The following is a 24,967-nucleotide window of genomic DNA, read 5'->3' as shown; positions in this document are numbered from 1 at the left end:
GGAAGGGATGTAAACAGTAATTAACATTTCCATATTAACAAGAAAACCTATGAGATGAATGACAATGGAACTACATTCAGATAAACACTGAGACACAGTGACATGTTTTTGAACGTGTGCTGGTAAAACAAGTTTTTAGAGGATACTTCTAAACAGTTTTAATTAGTTTTTCGTTTGCAAATAAAAGAAATAAATAATATACTGTACATATTTATCATAAATTACAATATTAATATGCTAAATGCATTACGTTTACTGCGTGGTGGCAAAAAAAACGAGTTGCACTATAAAGTTTTTTTAATACTGGGACATGGCAATGACTATTACTTGATTGTTTAATAAACAAAATTTTTTTCAACGTGTGCTGTCAGTGACATATAAGTCTGAATCTACTGACAAATAATAGTCTGTCACAAGCAGGACTGCAGAATTGATTGCCACAATGTTTTTGAGATAAATGTAACCATAAAGGAAAATATATAAATTATTTTGTGAACATGTTATCTAAGGTTTGTCATGGAAACTACATCACTGTATAAAGTTGAAGGCCTCTCCAATGGTAAAGTGTCTAAACCCTCTCTGGTCACTGTTTGTTCTTCCAACCAAGGGCCTAAACCGAGTTGAAATGCAAATTGTATCCAAAATAGATGAGCAAACACTCCCCAATGATGCTATTAAAAGTTCTGCCTTCAGCTGATTTTATGATATTTACATCTTCTTTTCTCCAAAACAGTTTTTACAGCTCTACAACAGAGCCTCCATTGAAAGGATGTATGATAGATATAAATAGGATTTATGTAATATCCTTTTCTGCTGAGGGTTGCTGGAAGTTGGAGCCTTTACAGACTGGGAGTAGGACAGGGATGGCACATCATGGACAGGTCACCAGTTCTTTGCAGTGCTAACACACAGAAACAATCATATACACATTTGATTTTTCAGCCAGTTTAGAAACTCTCATCTTAGTGGTTTGTTCCTGCATCGATGGATGGATGATGGGTTTTCCATTATAAGGAACTGCAAATAACCTCCTGACAGAGAGCAGGACTGATAAATGGCACATACATTGATGTGCTATTATTATTTTTTCTTTAAATCTTTACAATCTCACAGCACACACACGGTAAATTTGAAGCCCATTTCTGTTTCACACTGATTGGTTGTAATGGTGCAATTCAGGACAAATTCCCAGGAAAGTTTATCATTACATAAAGGTTATATTATTATTTTTCCATCCAAAATAAGCACAGTGATGTCATCATATGACTCCACACCAACACAACCCCATCCATAATCCACGTTGTTCAAAATTCTGTCCAAAGGAAGTGGGGAGAAGGGGATCCAGCCCCATGCCAAGCACGTCTCTATACCATATATACGTACATATTTACATAAAGCACACATGCATAGATCGGGTTCAAGATTAAAGATTTTATTGTCATTTCCACACAAGAACATGTAAAAACCAAATCTGTGCCTCAAAGCCAGCAGCATACTATAAATATAAATCGTTTGGATTTTACCAATTCCGATTCCGATTCCGGTTCTCAATTTCGATTCCTGTTCTCGATCTCGATTCTTTGAGTTGTGCAGGTCAACAGGTCACAGATTTCACAGGATAATTTTTTCACTTGAAAAAGCTTTTACACAGGCCATTTTTATTAATCCACTAAGTTGATACAGTTTAATTTGGTTGCTGCACTGTAACTGGGGCATTCAATTACAAAGGTCCCCAACTGTAACTGTAAAAGTGAAACTTGCTGAAATAACACTACAAACAAGTTGGCAGCAGTCTAAAAAACAAAGAGCTACAGCCCGGGTAGATGTGAAACTAAATGTGACAAATCACAGACACACACAGACTTATTAAACACACACGGGACTGCATGTACAAGCTGTAATGGGCTATATGCAAGATCGTGAAAAAACTTCCGGTTCCAAACCCTACTGTATTATGACAAATGACTATAGTTTTCATATTAATCTCACACAACTCCATAATAGCAGTAAATAACAGAGGTCATCTTATACATTTGCATAAGCTACTGGCCTTTCACTGACAAACTGTTTTTCCACTTCTCCACTGTTTTGACTGTCCAAAAGCGGTAATGGTCTTATTTCCAACCGAATTATGTCACGTCTCACTGTGCATATAGCCCATATCACCAAGTTTGTCATTGTACCGGTTGTTAAAGCTACTATCTTTACCAGGGAGCAACTATTTATTCCTGGTGATTAGTTCCTATGTCCCTTCCGAACTGAAACCGCAGCCAGACACACACACACACACACACACACACACACACACACACACACACACACACACACACACACACACACACACACACACACACACACACACACACAGAGTGCAGTCGTTACAGTCGTGTACAACCCCACGTAAACAGTAAACTAGTGCGGACCTTTAGGAATCGAGAAAACTAATTGAAATGCAAACATCTTCATAACGGTTCCGGAACCGTTAGGAATCAGTTCTCGGTTATGAGAACCAGTTATGAGGATGTGTAGCAGCTTCAGAGTTTTGGCTTTTTTGTCAGTCTTACTGGACTGGAACCTTGGTGTTTGGGCTCTAATGCTGCAGTCTTTTTCCTGAGGGGAGGAGCCTGAATGACAAAAAAAAACTTCAGGGATATTTGTGAGGTATGCCAATGATGTAAACGGTTAACAGAATAAATTGTTGAAAGCGTAAAATGGGTTTCATGCATTTTTCTTTTTAATCATTCCTCCTGCAGACTGCTGCTATAAAGAGTCTCTGCTCCACACGACGGCTAATGGTCTATTTGATATGTTTGAGTGAAAATAAAGTATTTTGAATAGTAGGGAATCTCTGCGGTGGTTAATCACCGTCTGAATCTCAAATGTTTTTTTCCTTTTTTTTTTTTTTTTGAGACGATGGATGTCCTCCTGAGATTCAGTCATTAAAAAGGTCTCACAAAGAGTAGTGCAAAAAAGATCGAAACAAATCTCATTTTGGTTGCCTGAATGACTTTTAAAACCAAAGGTCAGTGGTCAGGTCTTTGCTCTCCATCTCTCACACAGACACACAAACATGTACACACACACAGGAGAGCTCTGATGCAGAAATCCGTCTGCAGCACTGTTCGTCTAATGTAAGAACTATTTACACTTTGCATGTTTTTTGGGAATCAGCCGCCCTCACTTCCATGCGGCGTTATGAAAAGCTAAACAGCTGACACACATCCATCTGTACTGTGACCCTAACTTCACGTTTCACGTCCGTCTCTGATTGGTTCACCTATATCTTTGAGGGGTGAATGCCTTTCAACTATACTTCGACCTCTATTCTTTAATCGGTTCTGCATCACCGCCTCAAACATGTCTTCGACCAATGGTTTATTTTCTATGTGGTGATTCATACACAACTAATTACCATACTGCCACACAAGATTAACAACAGTGTCAATACCAACTTGATCACGCTAGAACATGACCTGAAAGATGTGGGCTGTAGCAACTGAAGACTTTTGACTGATCAGATTAAAACATTAACCATGCTTTGTTGCAGTGCCAGCTCACTGCATAGAACGAGGCTGTTCTAATAAATTTGTACGTTATGAGCTGAATACGACCAATGACCGAGCACCTAATGGGTTATACTTCCACAGAGAATTAGGCTAATGTGTTGTGCAAAATGATGCCATAAGGCACTAAAAATAGGTACTGAGCATATTACATTACTTCTGCTTTATTTCAATGCGATTCAATGTGATGGTTGCCTCACAGGTCTGATGATGAATTACTAAAGTGTTCTGACAGTCAATAATTTAGAAATGTAATAACCTTTAAAACACAAATTACAACTGATAGTCGGAAATTGTTTAAATATGACATGGGCAACTGAAGGTCCTGGGGGCCACATGCAGCCCTCGACCTACTTTGATGCGGTCTCCAAAGTAAGTGAAACCAAAGAAACAACAATTTACACAAGAAAAACACACGCAATATGACCCCAAAACACAAAACATTACAGGAAAATACACCAAATGGAAACAAATATATGCAAGAGGACTACAAAAATACAACAACCAAAATAAACAAAAAGATTTAAAAAAAAAATAATAATCTAAGAAATGATAACAATGATAAAAACATACAGGAACCCTTTTGTTCTTTCCCATGTTAATGATATTGGTTAATATTTTAAATGCTGACATGAATGTTGATAATGTGGCCGTCAGATCAGACAATCACATTATTGTGGCTCCAATTGCCCATCTCTGTATTAAACTGTTCATTGTTTTAATGCGTAAATATTAATGTGTTCATTAATACGCAAACACATGCAAAAAAAAAAAAAAAATACATTATATAAAAAACATCTTAAAGACAAAACATTGAAAACAGAACTACATCCTATGGAAATTACAACAAATACTACATACCAAAACACTGAAGATAATCTATTCTTCCCTTATTGGGTCACATTTAAATTACTGCTTATAAACTAAGACATTTTAATGTGTTTATACGAGAAAGGGTTAAATCTAACATTGGAAAACACAGCACTGTCAATAGCTATTAACAGCTAAAATAACCTTGATGCAGAGACAAAACAAGGAACTTCGAAAGACGATGAAGTTTTCTTTTGAACTGGAGGAACGTAAACAAAGCCAGGGAATGAAATCTGCAGGGAACAAGGATGACACGAACAACGATGGAGAGGAGGAATGAAAAAAGACAACACTGACTACAGATGAGGATAAATCCTACATAAAAAGGGACAAAAAAAGGACAAAAAAAAAATGAAATTGTGTTCAGAACAACCTAAGACTGTTTGACCAGAGAGACAAGCTTTGATGTAAATTTTCTGTGTACAAAACACGGGACGGGACTTGGATAAGCAAACTGCTTCTCTCGTCTCCTTTTTCGGCATGTACAAAAAAAAAAAAAAAAAAACAGAATAACAAAACTTCTGTGAATGCAACCATGTCGGAAATAAACTGAATAAATAAAAAAATAAATAAAAAAAATTTGCACATCTAGCACTTTTAGCTTGAAACCAAGCAGACACTTAGATTTTCAGACAGGTAGGTCATGGAAGTTTTGTTTTTATATACTTGTATGTGCAAGTGCATGTAATGTGTGTGATTTCTAACAGAAATAAACTCCAGGTATTAGTGCACATTTTGGGCCCTGGGTACAAAGTTAAGTTATGTACACTTTTTTAGCCCGGAAACTATACTATACTGTTACTCGCTACGCTAACTGCTGCTTTTTTTTCAGCAATTTTCACAGAAACAACCTTGGATTTATGGATTTATTTACTTCAGGCTTAGCTTCACTTATTGGCATAAAAGCTCTTTTAATTTATTTCTAAATGGCTGTCTTTTGTTTCTACCTAAATGCTTAGATTATTATTATTATTATTATTATTATTATTGTGTGTGTGTGTGTATGTGTGGGGGGGGATTGATTTATATGATGTGTGATGTGAGCAGTTTTCTCAGCAACACAATGGTGGTAATTGCTGTTCAGCTGAAGAAGCATCATTGAAAGAAGTCAATTACTGTACTTTTCAATAGTTCTCAAGCTTTTGCAACTTACCTAATCAAATAAAAAGCTCTTATACTGGAGGCACTGCAGTAGACATTATGTGGACATTTCATTGTGACTGAAGAAGTAGCAGTTAGTGAGTAATGAGTGCTGTTGTGAAAGGCTGGGAGTGTGTGTGTATGTGCGCAGAACAGAGCATGCATTTGTATTTTATCTGTTTCAAAGAGAGGTCCATGGATAATCGAAAGCAGTGGCCCCAAGAAAAATTTTAATATTGTACATTTGTCAAAACTTGAATTAAAGGTGCTGTGCTTCCATCTTTAGCTCATGTCTTACACACCTTTACCTGTCAGCGTTCTTAAGTGGATTTCACTTCTCATTTTTCTCTTTGATCCCATCTGTTTGGATATTATTCTTTTCTCTCTAAATTATGCTCACACAGCTTTCTGCTTTTCAAACCCATTCACCACATTGTTCCCCTGCAGCTTAGGAAAGAGAGATCATGCAGAATTGATTTATGGCATGTCCTTTCTGTTTTAATTTAGCTATTCTCCATGTTCCCTCAATTTCAGAATCAGAATCTTTTAACATTATTATACCAAAGAAAAGTGCTAAGAAATATGGTGAATATTATCATAGATATTAAACTGTGATAATATTCACAAAAACTGAGGAAGATGGAGGTTTTTTCTCTGAGTACTCTTGTTTTTAATATTTTTACTAAATTCTATTAGAAGTGATTGTAAAAGTGTCTGTAAGTTAACCTTGTAGCGAATGCAGACTGTCCATGTTGATATTTGCGTTTATAACCTTGTTTACTGTATAAGAGCAGAACAAACGAGAGACGTAAGCTGCTCTAAAGGGCATGAGGAAAAGCATTTCTCTAATTGATTTCCTTTTGTTTGCAGTCGTAGTAGAGAGTACTCTCAAAAAGTCCATAGAAGTGAGGAGTTTGTGGTGCAGTAAATATGACAAAAGTATTGGAACATATTTATAGCTACAGACACTGTAAGTTTTGATCGAAAGGTACAAAAATAACTCATACTGAACCATTGTTAAAACCTCCTTTTATAAGTGGTTTATATACAATTACATTCCTTTTGACAGTATTTGAAGGTTTCTCCTGTCATAGTCAGCCAATGTGATGAGAGCCACCCAATGCTTTAACAGGTTTCCTGTCGTATTGTAGGCCTGCACAATCACGTCACTATTTATTCTGTAATATTATGTACTTTCCAGATTTAGTTCCTACCAGTCAGGGTTTGTTCTGTGTTTGTGGCAAAGGAGCAGTCACAGTCACTACTCTGTGTATCTCAAGTCTTGAAAGTATTCTACAAATAATTAAAACTGAATTTTTCAAGGACTGAAATATTAGAAGCATTTAAATCGCTGTGATTTTGTTCCCCTAAAAAAGTAGTTAACTTTAAGGTGACCTCACAAAAAATTAGGTAACACTGACATTACGCTGTCATTATCTGTCATCAGCATGAAAAAGGTGCCATGAAGACTGTCATTAAAGAGTAACTAAACCCCCTGCTTTCTCCTGACCTACCACTAGGAGGGAAATTTAAGAAATGCCTTGATTATGGGCGTTACTGTTGTAGCAGTAAAGCCTGGTTTAAGGTTCAGTGTCAGGACCTACACCGGGGGCATGCCGTCAACATGACGCGGAGGTTGGCCCATTTTCTTCTGAGTGGAGGGAACGCCTCGCTATGTGACTGGCCACCCTGCCGCTAGGGGGTTGTGTCTGTGTGTTGTTGTTACAAATGAGCATTAAAAAGCCCTTATTTATCTTTCGGTCACATAAACATAGGAAACTCAAAAACAAAGTGAACTGTCGACTGCTCCGGTCAACAGTCAGGCCGGGGGTGAGGAGACCCCGCCCTTTTGTCTGCGATTGACCCCGTTTGGCGGTGCTTCACGTATAAAAAAACAAAAAAAAACTCTGGCACTTTTAGTCCGTCTCGGTTCTCTTTTTGACTCAATCCACTGTAAAAAAAACTCTACGCAAAAAGTTGAAACATAGCGGTGTTGAATGGAAAATTCAGTGACCAATCAAAGCCCTAGTTGGCTACCCATCAAGGCGTTGACTTGACGGGTAGTCAGGATTTTTGAGAGGTGCACGTAAGGGTACGGGGGAGGGGGTCTGCGCCTACGTGTGCCTACGTCGGCGGGGGATTTTACGCAGAACCTTAAATCAAGCTTTAGAGAAGACAGAAAGCAGAGGTGAGGTCAGATACTTTATCTGATACTGTTTCTTCTTGAATTAAAAAGATAACTATTTAATAAACCCACAATGAAAGAAAAAAAAAACGCATGTAAACTCCACATCAGGGAAAAGCAAACCTTCACCTCCAAATATGCCCTAAGGGGAGAGAAAGAGAGGCCAGATGGGTCAAGAGAATTGTGAGAATGAGATTGTTTCAAAAAAAAAAAAATTACACTGAGTATTGGTGTCTTTAAAATAATGCAATAATAGATGATTGTATTCATTACAGTCACTCTGTAAAAGTAATAGGCTTTATGACCATCCAGGTGGATGTCGGCAAGAACAAATAACAGTCGAGTATAGTAAACTTACAAATGTGAAGAATGCCTGTGAAGTCCATAGCAATGAAAGGCACATCCCGGAAACATCCCTGGGGACAGAGCAGCCTTAAAAAGAAAGAGTTTGGCAGACAAAAATGTGATACACACTAACTAAAATAAAGAAATTGAGCTAGACAACAGTCTGATATACTGTACATACTGGTTGAGAAAATGTCGATTGGCCGTCCAATAAGCCTCAAGAACAAATATGTAGCAAGGCAATGAAACTGAATGATTACGAACAATTGAATGAACTTGAACAACTGAAAGCAGCAAAGGCACCTTGAGAGGAGAGAGCAGAGAGCAAAGCAATAATCACATTACTTTCTGTCCAAAAATGAAATTAAATCCACTAATTGAACATAATTTTATATATTTATCATAAATCTCACCTTACAAAACTAGTTTCCTCATTAATTCACTCTTCTCTGCAACTCTGTCAATCACTGTGTCATTATCAAGGGACACAAGGACACCCTTTTCAGTGGCCATCAACATGAAGGCTTCCAGTTGGCTGGCAGACAAGCAACTTCTCAGCCTGTTTTTGATGCAGCGGAGGGTTGAAAAGGACTGCTTACAGACTACACAAGTTATTGACAGGGTCAGCAAAAACTTGTATGCCAAACCAAGTAGGGGGTATGTGCCAAAAATGTCATAATTTCAGATTTAAAAGGACAGTGACAAGCTTCTCTGCTTTATGAAGCTTTGATGTGTCATGATGAGGAATTCAAGACTGACAAATAACAAGCATGGAAAGTAAATATATGAGAAAGCATATCAAACTCTGAATGGGAAATGGCATGTGTAAGCAACCCAGTCTCACAGCAAAATGTGTAATAGCAATGTTTGTCCACATGCAATATTGGAAGCATTTCACTTTTGAGGCTTGTAGAACATAAAATTCTTATGCTGCTTTCACACCTGATGCGTCACAAAAATGTTTATGCATCCAGATTACATACAAAAACAATGAATAGATCTGTCCCAGATGCAAAATCTTTCCTGTGCGGCGGTGCGGTTCGATCCGCACGTCAAGAGCGTTGCAACCGTGCAAGCGCTCTCCCAATTTTACGCATATCTGCACATTCGCAAAAGTCTAAAATATTGAACTCTTGCGACTGTTTCACATGACAAAAGCCAATCAGCCTTTGTTGACGATGACGTCAGGTCGTCAACATGGACAACCATAGAGTAGAAGCTGTGTGTGACCACCTGGAGCTGTATGACAGTTTTCATCTTTGAAAGTCGGCACTGAGCTAGGATAGGATTAGCCGCCAATCACACCGACTTTTTTCACTGGTGGTTTATGTTTCTGAGAGGAGAAAAAGGAGCGCAGCTCCTCGCTTCAGCAGGCAGTAAAACTCACTGAGTTGGATGTGTCGCTGGTATGTGTCTTTGGCTTGCATGTGCAGAAATCTGAAAAAAGGTGTCATTAAAACACACACCACATCCAGACACATTGAAAACATATTTATTATGTTTATACATACAGTATATAAAAATAGACATTAGATTTTTACTATGTACTTATGTACCAAGATTAATTCATTAATTACATGTCTGCCAAAGTCAGAAACATTAATAACTTGTCATGCAGTTTGTCTGTGCCTTTCATACATGGTGTCCTTGCATGTAGTCACCACCATCGTTTGCTGTGCTGCATGGAGATGCTCCAATCGCTCCGAAAGAGGAGTTAAAATTGATGGCTTCCCAACCAAACCAGGGAGGAGAAAGAAATGGTTAGTCAAAGTCAGTAGGAGCAATCTCAAAATAAATCAGGATTATAACTTTAAAAAAAATATTCAAACACTTAATTGTCACTTTTTCACAAATAATAATAATACATAAGTTTTGTATAGCACTTTTCAAGGAACTCAAAGACTCTTTTGAAGGTTGTAGGCAAGCTGAAACAGGTGAGTTTTAAACAGTTTTTTTGTCGGTGGTCAGTGAGTCCAAGTTTCTGATGTGGAAGGGGAGGGAGTTCCAGAGGGTCGGGGCAGCAATGGCGAAAGCTCGGTCCTCCAGTGTTTGGTGCTTTGATTTGGTGATGAGCTTGAGAAGCTTTAAGTCGGCAGAGCGGAGGCAACGGGAGGGGCGGTGGTGCTGTAGGAGGTCTGTGAGGTATGGAGGGGCCAGGTTATTGAGGGTTATTGTAGGTGATAAGCAGAACTTTGTAATGGATGCGCTGGGGAGCCAGTGAAACTGGGGTGATGTGGTCTCTGGAGCGAGTGTGGGTGAGGAGGCGGGTGGTGGAGATTTGAACACATTGCAGTTTTTGTAAATCAGAGGACGGGAGACCATACAGGAGGCTATTGCAGTAGTCGAGTCTTAATGTGATAAATGCATGGATGAAGGCAGTTTCGATCTGACGGATGTGGGGCTTAAATGTGAGTGTAGGGTCAAAAATGAAACCAAGATTTTGGATCTGGGGAGAGGTGGTAACCGTATGGCCATCGACGGAGAGAGTGAAATCCAGAGAGGAGGGGAGGAGGGATTTGGGCCCAATGACAATGATTTCTGATTTATTGCAGTTGAGTTTCAGGAAGTTGGTGTTCATCCAGGTTTTTTTTGCAGAGAGACAGTTTGTGATGGTGGATACTTTGGCAGGAGTGATGGATTTAGTGCTGAGGTAGAGTTGTGTGTCCTCTCCATAACTGTGGAAGCATGTACAGAAGAAACAGAAAGGGACTAAGCAACAAGCCTTGAGGGACTTCATGGTTGACAGTAATGATGTGAGATGTGTAGTTGTTGATGGATATGAATTGGGATCTATTGGTGAGGTAGGAGGTGAACCAGGAGAGAGCTGGGCTAGAGATGCCAAGATGCTGTAGACGTTGGAGAAGGATGGAGTGGTCGATGCGGCAGAGAGGTCAAGTAGGAGGAGAATGGAGACGGAACCGGAGGTGAGCAGGAGGTCGTTTGTACCTTTGAATAGTGTGGTTTCAGTAGAGTGAAAGTGGAGTGGATTTAAAAAAAAGTCAATGAAGTTGTTGCATTTTTCCATAGTGAATGACTGAGTGATATTGTCAATGGGTTTGAGTAGTTTATTGACTGTGGCAAACAGAGTCTGGGGATTGGAGGATCCAGAGTGAATGATACCAGAATAAAAGCTGTGCGGGCTGATCTGTAATGATGGCTGTGATCCTTGTAGGCTTGTAGGTGTGCGGTGAGTCCAGTTTTCTTATGTAGGCATTCCAGTTGTATGCGTTCTGTTTTGAGTTTTTGCAGTTCAGGGGTAAACCAGGAAGCAGAGCGGGAGAATGTAACTGTTGCAGTTTGAACTGGTGCGAGAATATTAAGGCTGAATCGGAGTGTGCGATTGTAATGAGCTACTAGGTTGGTGGTGGTTAAGTTTTCAGGGATGCTGGGTGTGGAAATTTTGCTTGCAATATGGGAGGAGAAAGAGGTGAGATATGGTGCGTATCTGTTTGAAATGAGGGCTGGGGAGGTTGATGTGAACTGTTATGGCGAGATGATCAGATATGGACAGGTCTGTGTGTGAGAGAGTGTCAATATTAAGTCCAATAGAGCAGAGGGGTATTCCATAAAGGCGGGTTAACAAACTCTGAGTCTATCCATAAGCTCTGGGTCAACATACCCCGCGATGGGAAACTCTGGGTATCGGATTCCATTAAAGCTGGTATGAAGTGGGTTAATCAACCCTGAGTATGTAAACCTTGGGTTACTTACGTGCACGCGCGCGAGAAAAAGCCATCATCAATGGATCAGAGATTTAATCGAGCTGCCATGGCAACCAAATGGTAAATAGTGATTTATTCACCGTAATGGGTGAAATAAGCCGGTGTTTGATGAATATGAGCCCGTTCTAAAGGTGTGTTCAGTCTGCAGTGACTATAGTGGCTTAAATCACCCGTAATTAGTCACACTTTTTGGTCACTTCATCACTTTATTGCTTCAGTGACGTGACGAGCGGTGAATAATATGAATAAAATGTGTCTGAGGAGACGTGGCAGCTGCATAGAATGTCTGCATAGAGAGCCCTCCTGATTGATATCGCATCATTTATATTGATTTTTTATGTAATATTGTCGCCAGAGTCATCTCAACGTCCTAAAAAATGTCATAAAAAAACACTGAAGGGGGACGCAAACCCGCAACTCGTCACTTACAAGCGCAGCGTCACACTTCACTGCGCCATCATAACTTCAAAGACGCATGATCTACAGATTTAACTGTATAACAATATAAAACAACACTTAAGCCTTAAAAGTGGATTTATTTAAATTTTCATCTCCTCCTTTATATTATCCACAGGTTTGTATTCAGTGAACTTTACTACAGACGTCAGTAGATGTTTTAATGTAGATCAACCTCTCAGTGTCTTTCACTAAATGATCTGTATCCACAATGTTAGAAAGAAAATTACCGTTTGCACAAAAAAAAACAAAAAAAAAAACGTAAAGCAACACATTAGTAATGATGTGAGCACGTCTGTGGTGTGTGATGTTACTAATGTGTTTCAGAGAAAAGTGTTAAGGTTTATTAAAGTGTTAATGAAACGGTGTTCAGGTGGGCAGAGCCAGGTAGAAACCCAGGGTTTCTTTGATAAAACCTGCCAGCGACCAGGTTTAGTTCACGGACAATGTTGCTATGGTAACATACTCAGAGAAGAACATACCTCGCTTTTTGGAATGGGATACTCAGAGTTTCCCTCATTTGAGCCTGAACATACTCAGAGTTTGAACATAACCCGCTTTATGGAATACCCCTCAGATCAAGTCCAAGATGTGTCCATGGGTGTGGAGGTGGTAGAGTCGATGTGGATATTGAAGTCACCTACAAGTATTATGGTTAATGAAGTTGAGCAGAGTTGAGTTATAAATTCTGAGAAATCTGACAGGAAGGAAGGATTGGGTTCGGGAGGGTGATAAACTATTGAAGCAGTGAGAGGAGCGGGGCCTGAGAGTTTAAATGAGAGGTGTTCAAAAGAGGGGGCAGGTGGGATGGAGAGAGGGCGGAGCTTTAGAGTTTGTCTGTGGATGGCAGCATGCATTCAGGACGAGGTTGGTTCATGTATGAGAATCCAGTGGGGGTGGCTTGGTTGAGGGAGAAATAGCCATGGGTTTGTTACCAGGTTTCAGTTAAACAGATTAGGTTTAATTGTGAGCACCGGATGAATTCATTGAGAATGAGGCTTTTAATGTTAAGGAATCTTGTGTTCAATAGTACAATCTTGAGAGGCTCTTGTTTTGAAGGGGGTGAAGCGGAAATGGGAATTGACCGGAAGTTGAAGTGATTCACATAAAGTTGGCTCTGGTGACGTTGTGTGTTGTTGTATGGAAGCCGGGACGCGGATGAGAAGCGATGAGGAAGTGTTGTGCCGAAGCTGTCTTTCTTGGTTGATATGTGTATTAAGTTTCTGTGGGAGCCTCTATGGATGTAGTGGCGGTGTTGAAGTAGTCCAAAGGTTTTTATTTCAGCGGTGAGCTTGGGAGTAGGCGATGGATAGCGGTTTTGCTGGAGTAGCTGTTTTGCTGAGTACCAGAGAGCCATAATGATGATAAGGAGGGAAGACTGAGTCGTCTTGGGCCAGGAGAAGTTAACGTAGCCACCCGAAAGCGCAGATCGATTCAGCAGCGTTGCCAACTATACAGTTCGTAATCCCAACTGCAGCCAACCACACTGGGCTGGTCCCCGGTAACAGAGACGTGCAGGTCCAGGTAAGTGCTGAGTTTTGATTTGATTTCCTTGAGGGCGAAGCGGCAACCAAAAAAGTGCCAGCGTCCTCTTAACATCCGGACTGGTATTGGCCTTAAAATCCTCCTATTGACATTCAATAACGCAAAAAAGCTTACTGTTTGATTAAAAAAAAAAAAAAAAAATGAATATATGTAGCCTATATGTGGGTAGATAAAACTGAGTTGTGTGTGTGTGTGAAGTAAACTCAAGTTATTCTGCAGGCACATTTTCAGGCATTAATTTATTATTATTATTATTATTATTATTATTATTATTATTATTATTATTATTATTATTATTATTATTATTATTATTATTATTCATTCATTCATTCATTCATTCATTCATTTCATTTGATACAGCAAAATAAATCATGTTTAAAAGTATTTTCTCTAATTCCATATTGTTGGATGAAATGGCATTAATAAAATTGAACTTTGTGGCAAGACTGTGTGTTGCTAACTTTATCCAGTAACGTTAGCATATCCTCATCCACTAACATGCTTCAATGAACATATTACCACAAACTATCTGCTTCTTCAGACAAACTCTTTTGTGAGCGTATGGGTCCACAACATGGCTCCACGATGATTATCGTTTGTTCTGTGCAAGGGTGAGTTATATACTAGCAAAGCTCTCAAGTCGGAGTAGATGTGTGTGAGACTGCGCACACACACACACACACACACACCAGCTCTCCCTACATGTAACGTCCCTCTACATTCTTGCTAATACTTCGGCTACTTCTTACCGGGCTAACAGTAGCTAATCTGACCTCCTCGATCTGTTCCTTCTGGGTCACATCTCTCTTCTCCTCCTCCGAATCCCCCTGAACAGCTATTTCTCCTTCCTTCTCACCCGCTGCCGTCGATGAACTTGTGGTGCCAATGGCAAACATATCAGTGATTTTGGCACATTTTGCTTTGTAGCCCCCCCCCCTTGTGCTTTTGTGGTTTCTCCATCTCCACTCATTTCACAATACACTCATAACATAGATGTGTCTGTAAATACACACACAGCTTGATGAACCCTCTGATTAGTGCAGTATCTGCTCTTTATAGAAGCACAGCGTAAAAAACGGCACCGCTACAGCAGCTGTTTCACACGGAACACAGTGGACTTCATCAGTTAAGCTGTCAATCAATGCTCAGTGAAGGCTGTGATTGGAGGAAACTCTCTTCCTTCCTCTCAGCTTTTATAGAAGGGGCGGGGCCAAGAGTGAAAGTTGATGAGCGGGAATCTTAAAGAATCTGTTTCAGTCAATAACAAAATTCAATTGTAATAGCCGGCGTTCAACCCTTAGTGGACGGTAACTGACATTTTACAACTAAATACGAAAAAATTTAAATACTTTTACTAAAATGTGAAGCGTGGCACTAAGAATATTCAACAGCACTTATTAATACCCAAATACATATGTATCCAGCAGAGAAAAGTGGGTTTTGGGTTTAGTTAATCCAAGTGTTGTTCTCTAAATTATGACACCTTTGGAGCTATGTTGGCAGTTTCTTCTGCTCCTCACTCGACTCGATATTTGTAAGTTTGTTATTTTAGTTTGGACTGGAGATTTCTGGTAGTCCTGTTTTCATGTTCATGTAGGTTTGGTCTTTTGTAACTTTTTGTTGTTTAGAGGGTGGACGCTGGGTCGACGGCCCTGTATAGGGTTAGCCCAGTGTCCTCCCTAATTTAGTTCAGTTTGGCCAGGGTCTCCAGTCCATTTGATTTCCTTGTGTTGCTTCTTTTAATCACTTTTTGTTAATAAATACTTTTGTTAATCGTTACTTCTGTCTGGCATCCTGTTTATGTTGCGGCCCCTCAAGCCTTGGTGTTACATCCAAAAGGGGGTCGTAACAAACTGGAAGTTACTTTCACCTGAAGGTGAAGTCACACACTGCTGCTGTGTCACTCTGTGTGTGTGTCACATCTGTTAGTAGCCTGTATGCTTGTGACTCATCGCCTTTTGTACTTGTATTGATGGCAGTGGCTCTTTCACCCAGCTCTCTCTGCCAAATGCCACCTGTCAATCACAGCCTGTATTACAGAGTGGCCTTAGGTGGCTCAGCGGGAGCCCTGTGTGTGTATGTTTGCGCAAACACGTAAGCAAGGGTAATTAACTTTGTCTGTTTATTTTCAAAGGATGAGTACAGACTCATGCGGCGCTGGTAATGATCCTGCAGGACACAAACTGGACTCAGAAGAGGTCAGGGGGTTCGGACGCCTCTCCTAAAATACTCTTCAGACTCAGATTCTGCCATCTGCCAGTACTGGGAAATGTCAGCAGGATATTTTTTCATTTACGCAGAGTGACACTTGGACTTATTTTTTTGGTATTTTTTTTAAAGTAACTTGTAGCAACGTGCAAAAGCCAAAACTTTCAAGATATCTTAAAATATGCTTTACTTACAGTGATTCTCAAACTTGTTCTGCTGTGCCTGCACCCCCTTTGAATAATGAAAAAGTATCACCCACCAGCCCCACCCCACATTCCCCAAAAAATGTAAACAAAATGGGTAAAAATTGTAATAGACCTACCTATTAAAAACTTTAGACATTTTGACTTTTCCTCTTTAACACTCATACAAATACTAGTGCAATCAAATATCTTACAACAGGAATATTAATGTTCTTTGAGTGTGTAGAAAGGACATATTTTTCTAATTTTCATGCTCAGTGTTCAACAAGGTCGTTCTCGTGACGTCACGCCCCTAGGGAACTGCTTTACTAGAAATAAATGTGAGGAAGAGAAACTGTATGATAAGGAGATTTTTCACTTTTGTGTTCTTGGTGAGTAATAGATTCATTTTTGTGTATAGCGCTTTTCAGGATTCTCAACTATACTTAACAAGTCAGTAGATAAAAGCAGCAACAACAAAAAAAGCACAAAATGAAAAGCCGGTACACAAAACGTTTTTTAAAAGCAGATACATAAATATAAGATATTTTGAAAATGTTGAATGCTGTCTGCTGTTTGACAGGGAGCCAGTGGAGTTATTGGAGGACAGGGTTGATGTGATCACGTGAGCGGGTGTGCGTGGATAAGGAGTATGGAGGGTAAACACAGACGAGGCTATTGCAGTAGTCCAGTCTGGTCATGGTCGAGTTTTGAATTTTTGAGAATGGGGTGATGGTGGCGAATTTGAGGGTGTCAGGGACTGATCCGGGGCAGACAGAAAAATTAATCAAGGCAGTGATGAGAGGACATGGAGACACGTCTTGATGAGCTTGGATTAGATGGAGTCCAGGTGCAGATGGGTGTCTTCATGCATTATACATTTGAATAAAGCACAGCTAATTTCAGTTTGTGGCACAGTGAGTAAAGTTTCTATCTGTATGTTTCAGTAGACGGATGGTTGTTGGTTCAAGCCCAGGTGGGGTTATCCTCCGTTAAGGTTCTGTTTTTTTTTTTCTCCCAGATTCTGGTTCTTGGTTTATTCTGTGGTGTCTCTGTTAGTTTTTCTCCTGGTCTTCGTGTCTTGTTGTAGGTTATAGTCCCATCATGTGTCTTGCACCCCCTGTCTTGTCTGTACAATAAAGTGCAGTGAGCATGGTACATTTTCCTGTTTTTCCCTCTGCTCTATTAAAGGTAAAACCCATCTCCCTGATTACTCTTACTATTTAAGTAGTGCTTGAACACTTTGTGGTTGCTAGTGTGTTGCCTTAGTTTCACACTCCTCAGTACCCTGGATTACTCCTTCTTGTATTCCCATTGCCTTTCATCATGTTCCTTTGGTTTCATTGACCTTTTTTATTTCACAACTTGTTTTGGGTTTTTGACGTAGTAATTTTCTGTTGTATCTTGTTGTATTTTGTGAATTTTGTGAATTGAATTTTTAGCAGTATCATACCTGCCTCCTCCTCATCCTTCTGCAGTTGGGTCCTCCACACACCTCAGCATCTCACAGCCTAGACAATTTTGAAGCGATTTTAACGAATGGTTTAAATCATTAACTCCTAACTTATATATGTTTTGCATTATGTCATATAAATGGTGCGCCAAGGGAGCACAAAGAACAATGACACACATCTGTGACAGGTTTCAACCGAAAGCACGTACCCTCCCTACCATTATGCCTGCCTGTGTAAATTATAACTATGTCCATCAAAGCAAAAATAGTTAGAATAATGTTATGTATGGCTATACAGTAGCTACAGCACCATGAGAATAGCATGCTGTGTTATGAGTTTTCTCTCACCTGAAGAGTGAGTCATACTTGAGACATACAAAGGCACCTGCTGAGCATACAAGTGTTCTTTCTTCCATACACAATGTTAATCAAAGATAGACCTTATGCCGTGAAAGATGTTGTAATAGACTTAAAGGTCCAGTATTAGGCTATTTTTCACCCATCTCCATTTGTTCTAAGAATCCCAACAACAGTATTTGAGGTTTATTTTCCTAAACTCGCCTGTTTTTTGGAGTTTTAGCCCTCTGAAAAGTCAATTTAATGACTCTTCTCTAAACAGGCTGTTTTATGGCCTTCATGCATACTCGTGAGTGGGCGTGTCTTTGCGAGGGAGGTCAGTGATTACCAAAGCGGTTTTCTTTTGCTATCCACACAATGCTTTCAGCCAAAAAAAGGGCATCATAACAGTAAAACACGTCTAATTAGGTGGCTATTGTGATTGTGAAGTCCGTATCAGCGCTTCAGGGTCTGTGTTTATCACATTAGCAGCAGCAGAGTCATTCAGCTGCTTCAAACACTCACCGGAGCGTTAAGCTTCTAAGTCACTTTCTTCTCCTCCTCATCTCTATTACTGTAACTCCAGGAATAGTGCATTTAAGGTGATAATCATTTGTTTTGTCCTATCGCTGTGTCGCATTGTGTCACAAACACTACAGATCATGTCAATGATGATTCCAGGCAATCTAACGGATACTAAAAAATTAAACAGCTCTGGGTGCTACACCGTTGCTGCCCACTGCTCCTCAGGGAGGGGTTAAATGCAGAAAACAAATTTCGTGTATGTAGCTTTATATATATGACAGAAAAGTATAATATGTATTCTATAATAAACCGCCATGTTTGTTTTATCTGTGAGGTAGTTTTAGAGGATGGAACTTACATTATTAACAGGGTAGGAGGAGCCAGGATTGTCAGGAGGAGGAGTTTCTCCCAGGTGAAATCCAACTCACTGACTTTTTACAAAATGTAGAATAACAAGGGAGGAAGGAAACAGAACATTTTCAACTTTGGCCCTCTGAATGAGGCTAAAGGGATGTATATCACTGTAGCAAAACCATTATAAAGTGATTTTTTCATAATACTGCCCCGAAAATAGTGATCTTGTGACAAATTAGTTCCAAAGCACACCAATGAGACAAAGCTCCAATGCCAGGCACTAGTTGATTACTTGGTGCAACTTAGAGTTCAGTGTCTTGACCAAAGATTCTCACTTTATTTAGCTGCAATGATTAGTCAATAAATCAATAATTGGTGGCTGCCTCTCAGCTTGGGATCTTGGGGGTGTCTGGGGGGCTGCTCGGCCGTGGAGTGGTGGCCTGGGGCTTTTTGGCCCCCGCTTTTTCTGCTGGCCTGGCTGCATCTTCGGTTCCGGGGCAGCCCTTGGGTTTGCAGTAGCGAATTTTGCACATACACTGGTCTTCGATGCACTAGCATGCCTTGGGCTGTAGGATAAAACTCGTACTGGGCTTAATCTTAGACACGTTGATAATAAATACCTGCTTTAGGTATTTCCACTCACTCATTCCCCCTGTCCACAGCCACCAACTTTATAGCTAAGCTTCACACTTGTCACTATACTGGCTTGATTACACAACATAATAAGCACAATGTGTTCCACAACTTCACATCTCACCCTCACTGTAAAACAATCTATTCTTCCCCACCCTTTCTATTCCCTACCTTGAGTCTCTCCTTCACGCTCCCTTTACCTGTTTTAGGTATTACCACTCACTCCTTCCCTCTGTCCACAGCCACCACTATTATACCCAAGCTTCACACTTGTCACCAGACTGGCTTGAATACATAACACAATGAGCACAATATACACAGCTACAACATCACATTTCACTCTCACTTTAAAATAATCATCTTTCCATTTACCACCTCGAGTCTGCCCCCCACCCCCTCACCTAAGTGTAACACTGCCCTCTCTTTTTACATCCTCCCTTTAATAAAGTATTTCTTACCGTTCTTTAGGGAGGGTTGGTGATAGTCACAATTATGCAACATAATAAATTCATTTATTGAATTGCAATAACAGCAATGTCGTTTTAAGACATTGCTGTCTTAAAAAGATTGCACTTCTGTAGTATTGACCTTTGATAGCATGTGCAGACAGTAAAAAAGAAAAAAGTAATCAATAATTCAAACATAATTAATCCACAACTATTTAATAATGGAAACTATGTCACTGAACTAATTAGCACATTGAAATGTCACATGTAGCTTCATTAATTGACCAAGCCAGTTGCCTGTTGTAGCGTGTTGTGGTGATGGCGGAGAAGTATCTTGCCTGGACGTGTGCTGCTGGATAGCAAAATGACCAATACCCTTAGATTTCCACACAGTTCTTATTCATTCTGTAATAGAAATGCCAGCTTCACCACTCGTGACAATGAAAGAGCACATCGGTCTAAATACACACGGCCGATGTCCACGACATAAAAGCAAAGGAGGAAGTAAACGAAGAAGAAGAGTGACCTATTGATTACACTAAATAAAAGAGGCACCACCTTATGACATTATACACTCAATATACACTTATACACTGTTTGCAAAACAACAGCTGTTAGCGTTTAAAGGCTGATTTCAAACAAAAGCATAAACCATGTCTTAGAATTTTCAGATGAAAAGCTGCCAGCCTGCGCTGAAATCCTCCTCCACACCTGTGCTTGTAGCAGGACACAGCCTTAGATGACAGGACAAGGGAAGAAAATACAACAATCAATGGTGATGCTGCAAAACTGACTCACTATTACAAGAATTCCATCCAGATAATCATGAGGAATTCAAACAATTAGACCCGAGATCTCTGCCTGACCAATGGAAGAACAGGACAAGCTCTGATGTTATATGTATATATTTAAATCATTCAGTGCATTTTATAGACAATTTTAAGTTTTTATGGGACCGGAGGCACTATTTCAAGAGAGCTGGACAGGAGTGAAACTCTTCACCTCTAGTGTGTTATGATTTCTGCATCAAGCAAAAAGCCATAGCTCGATGTAACCTTTCGACTTGGTGAGACATGATCTTGTTTATGCTGGACTTCAGCCATGCCTCTCTAAATGCTACTCTGCCCCCCTTAAGCATTTCTAAACCATCTACAGACCACATAAGTATACTTTTCTGATGGATTTGCCAAACTCTTGTCCATTGTCTGCATTGCTTTTGACTGTGTTGTAATGTACTTGTGGTAATGAGTGACTTTATTATTCCTGCTGACAGTCCCACAGATGCAGTTGCCAGATAGCTTTTTAACATTCTGGGTAACTTTAGCCTCTCTTAGCATATACCAAACTCAACTCACAACATGAGGTACCCAATAGATCTTATCATTTCCAAAGGTCTTGCTATTTTTGAAGTTTTGGTGAGAGATGTGGGTCTGTTGAACCGTGTGATGTTTAAAACACTCCTGCCTATCCTACTATAGGTGCATAGGTGAACAGAAAGTGTCACTTTGAAGACAGTTGTACAACTTTTGTGACTTCAGTTCACCTTGATGACCTTGTAAATGAGTGCATCTCCTAAGTTGTGATTGTTCAACACAATCAATGTGTCACTGCTTTGAAAATCATACTTTTATATTTTGTTCATGCCACCATGATCTCCGCATTTTTTTGGTGCTGTGCAACACATCTTTTAAGTGCATTCACCACATTAATCAGTGGATGTGTAAAAATTTCTCCAGCTCACACTAACAAGAAAGAAAAAGTCACTTAAACTTCATGTCATTGAAGGCTACAAATCAAACTAAGAATCTTGGTTAATTAGACTCGGACCTAAATTTCAAAAGCCCTAAAGCCATAACTAAGTCTGCTTATTACTACGTAAAAAACAGTTGTTGGAATCAAATATTTTCTACCTAAACCAGGTGAAGAAAGGCTTCATGCTTTTATTTTCAGCGGTTCAGATTACTGTAATGGTGTGTTTACAGGTCTAAACCAGAAATCAATCAGACAGCTGCAGCAGGTCCAAAACGCCACAAGAGTCCTGATGTGACAAATCAATACCCCGGCTTTCTGTGAGTCAAAGAATAGATTCCAAAATCCTTCTTCTCGTTCCCAAAGCCCTAAATGGCCTTGGACCAAAATACATATTTGACATGTTAGTTCCCCACGAGGCACTGAGAACCCTCAGGTCATCAGTGACGCCTTCTTCACTGTTCCCAGAATAAGGACTAAACTTTAGGGTTTAGTTATTATGCAACAAACCTCCTGAGCACCTGTCAGCTCCTTTAATTCAGTTGTTTAATTCAGGATTTTCTTAAATAATCTGTGTTATTTAATATTTCCCTTTTTTCTAATGGTTATTCTGTCTGAATGGGTTGTGGTAAAAACCTGCATCTGTGTTTGTCAACAAAATTAGATTTTTAAATTTCATTACCTTTAGTATTAATTTAGCCATCCAAATTATTTTACCTTTATTCTAGTCACAATCAAATAAATTCATACTGACGATAGAATTAAGCCACATCTGTTATTTAACTCATATTCATTGTTCCCATACCAAGATTACTTCATCATATCCTACCCTTTTACATTACCTTGCACCTACCTCTTATATACATCACAATTTGTTTAAACCTGTTTCGATTAAACAAGCTAAAGAAACTCAATGAGATCATGAGATATTAAAGCAGAGATGGTGGGAATGGAATTGTAGGCGAATTCTGAAATATAAAACTAGTGTTTCTTAAACTTTGTCATTATACATAAAAGGCATTGCCAAGGACATAAAACAGCAACCAATTGCACTAAAAAAAAAAGAAAGTAAAGCTTTTTGGAATAGTTTCTGAGAGTAGGATCTTCCTGAAGCACAGAAACAAACGCTTCTCATGTGAGAATAAATCCAGACTTTTGTGTGCACAGTCTATCTGAAAGCAGTGGTGAACTTCAAAGGATGGTAAAAATGTTCCTCACAGCAGACAGAAAAAAACATGCAGTGAACACCAGAGGTAACAGTGGATGTATGGCTGCCACAGAGACACAGGCACAAAGTGTGACACACTGCGGGCTTCCTCTGCAGAGCGAGATAAGAACGAGTGATGTCTCTGCGAGTGCTTTCATAGAATCCTCCAGGTTGTCTTTTTCCCCGTGAACGCACACACGCAGACACACACACACACACACACAGTGTCCTCAGTGCTGTTATAACTCAGATCAACAAGGATGAATATTTTATAAATGGACACAAAATATATGAATTATGACCTACTTCTCCCAGAGGTGGCAGTTTTGTCCACCAAAGAATTAACAATCCCTTAGAATCATATGGCGCCTGCTTGGTAAAGCAATAGTTTCTGTCACTTATTGTGACTCTTAGCCTCAAAGTGAAGGAGAAAATGAGATTTCAAAAAATAAAAATCCATCCCAATAGAAAGAAAATCATATTACTTTGAACGTTATTATTTCTTCCTTTGATAATAAAAAAAAACAACTCCAGCTTCCACTTCATACAGTATTGATGTGCAGACTTTCAGATATTTTCCGAGCCATGTCAAAATATTTACCCTAGAAGCTCTGAATATTTATACACCAACACACATGTATTCTGAGATCATCAAATATTTAGAAACCATATTCCATAATATTCAAAATGTCTATTGAATCCATATTGTATCTGTATACATGTCCTTCTAAGTGCAATATCACACATACTGTAGAAATGATGCAGACAGTGAAGCCTTGTTGTATTTAAATTATTATTTATTTTATAATAATTTTAATAAATCATCCAGATTAATGATTTATCGTTTATTTATATATATATAACCATTACATTTTAAAACTGTGATGGCCTAAGACATACAGAATAATGTCCTTGTTCATCTAGAGCACACGTGTCAAACTCAAGTCCGGCCCTTTGAAGCATCCACTTCAGCCCGCAGGCAAAAGTAAAAATAACAGAGAAAACATGAATCACTGAGTAAATGAAACTCAACGATATTTGCAGGTGCCCACACTTTTCCTGATGCTTTCATCTCGCGATTCCACTCAATTGAATGTTAAACTGTTGAAAAAAAAACCCTCAAAATATCTACACAATCATCAAATCTCAAAATTTAAAGTTAAGATCCTCTTTGGGACTGATATCTGTCACTTATTGCTTGGATATTGTCAGTTTCTAACACAATTATATTTTTTGTATATGTAGAAGTGTAAACTAGCGAACCATAATGTTGAAATTACTCATTTCTTAGCATAAAATCTGTGGCCACTTGCGATTAAACTGCTCCATATTTGACCCCTGAACTGAAATGAGTTAAACACCCCTGATCTAGAGATTTCTTTACAGCACCTCATTTGAAATGTTCAATACAACACTGTTGTTTCAAATTAAACTAGAGTTTAAGACGTTTTACTCGCATGTCTTTGGAAAAATAAAATCCAATGGGTAAATACAGTATGTCAAAAGGAAACCCAATTTACTGACTCGACCCTACTGAATCAGCAGTGCATCATTTACTTTAACGTTGACTTGAGCTTGACGAATAGCTCGAGAGCGTCAAACACCTGAATGGAGTTCAGTCACTTTATAAAGTACTCGTCTGTCACGCCAGCACGCTTTCCAAGCGTTTCCAACTACCGATCAATCCCCGTGCAAACATACACACACAGAGCATCACTTCATCAAACAGACTGGCACACATCACAGTCCCACTCATTCATCCCCACGTCTATAGCCAGAATAGAAATACAGAATAAAAGATAAATCGAAAACAACTGCAAATAATGGATGGATGGCTGGATGGATGGATAACAATCTAAAGGTTTTATAAAATTGTGTTATTAGATAATTTGTCTCAAAATGAGGGGTAATTCAAGCAATAATCGAAGTATGGAATGCATTCAGTTACATGAGGATAGATTTTGTACTGATAAGATTTAAAGAAAAAACTGTATTTGATAATATATCCTGACATCTTTCCAAGTATTTAATAGATAGATAGATAAATA

Source organism: Gouania willdenowi, chromosome 21 (assembly GCF_900634775.1).
Source record: "Gouania willdenowi chromosome 21, fGouWil2.1, whole genome shotgun sequence".
Lineage (NCBI taxonomy): Eukaryota > Metazoa > Chordata > Actinopteri > Blenniiformes > Gobiesocidae > Gouania > Gouania willdenowi.
The sequence above is the reverse complement of the archived record's forward strand: the minus strand, read 5'-3'. Positions refer to the sequence as shown.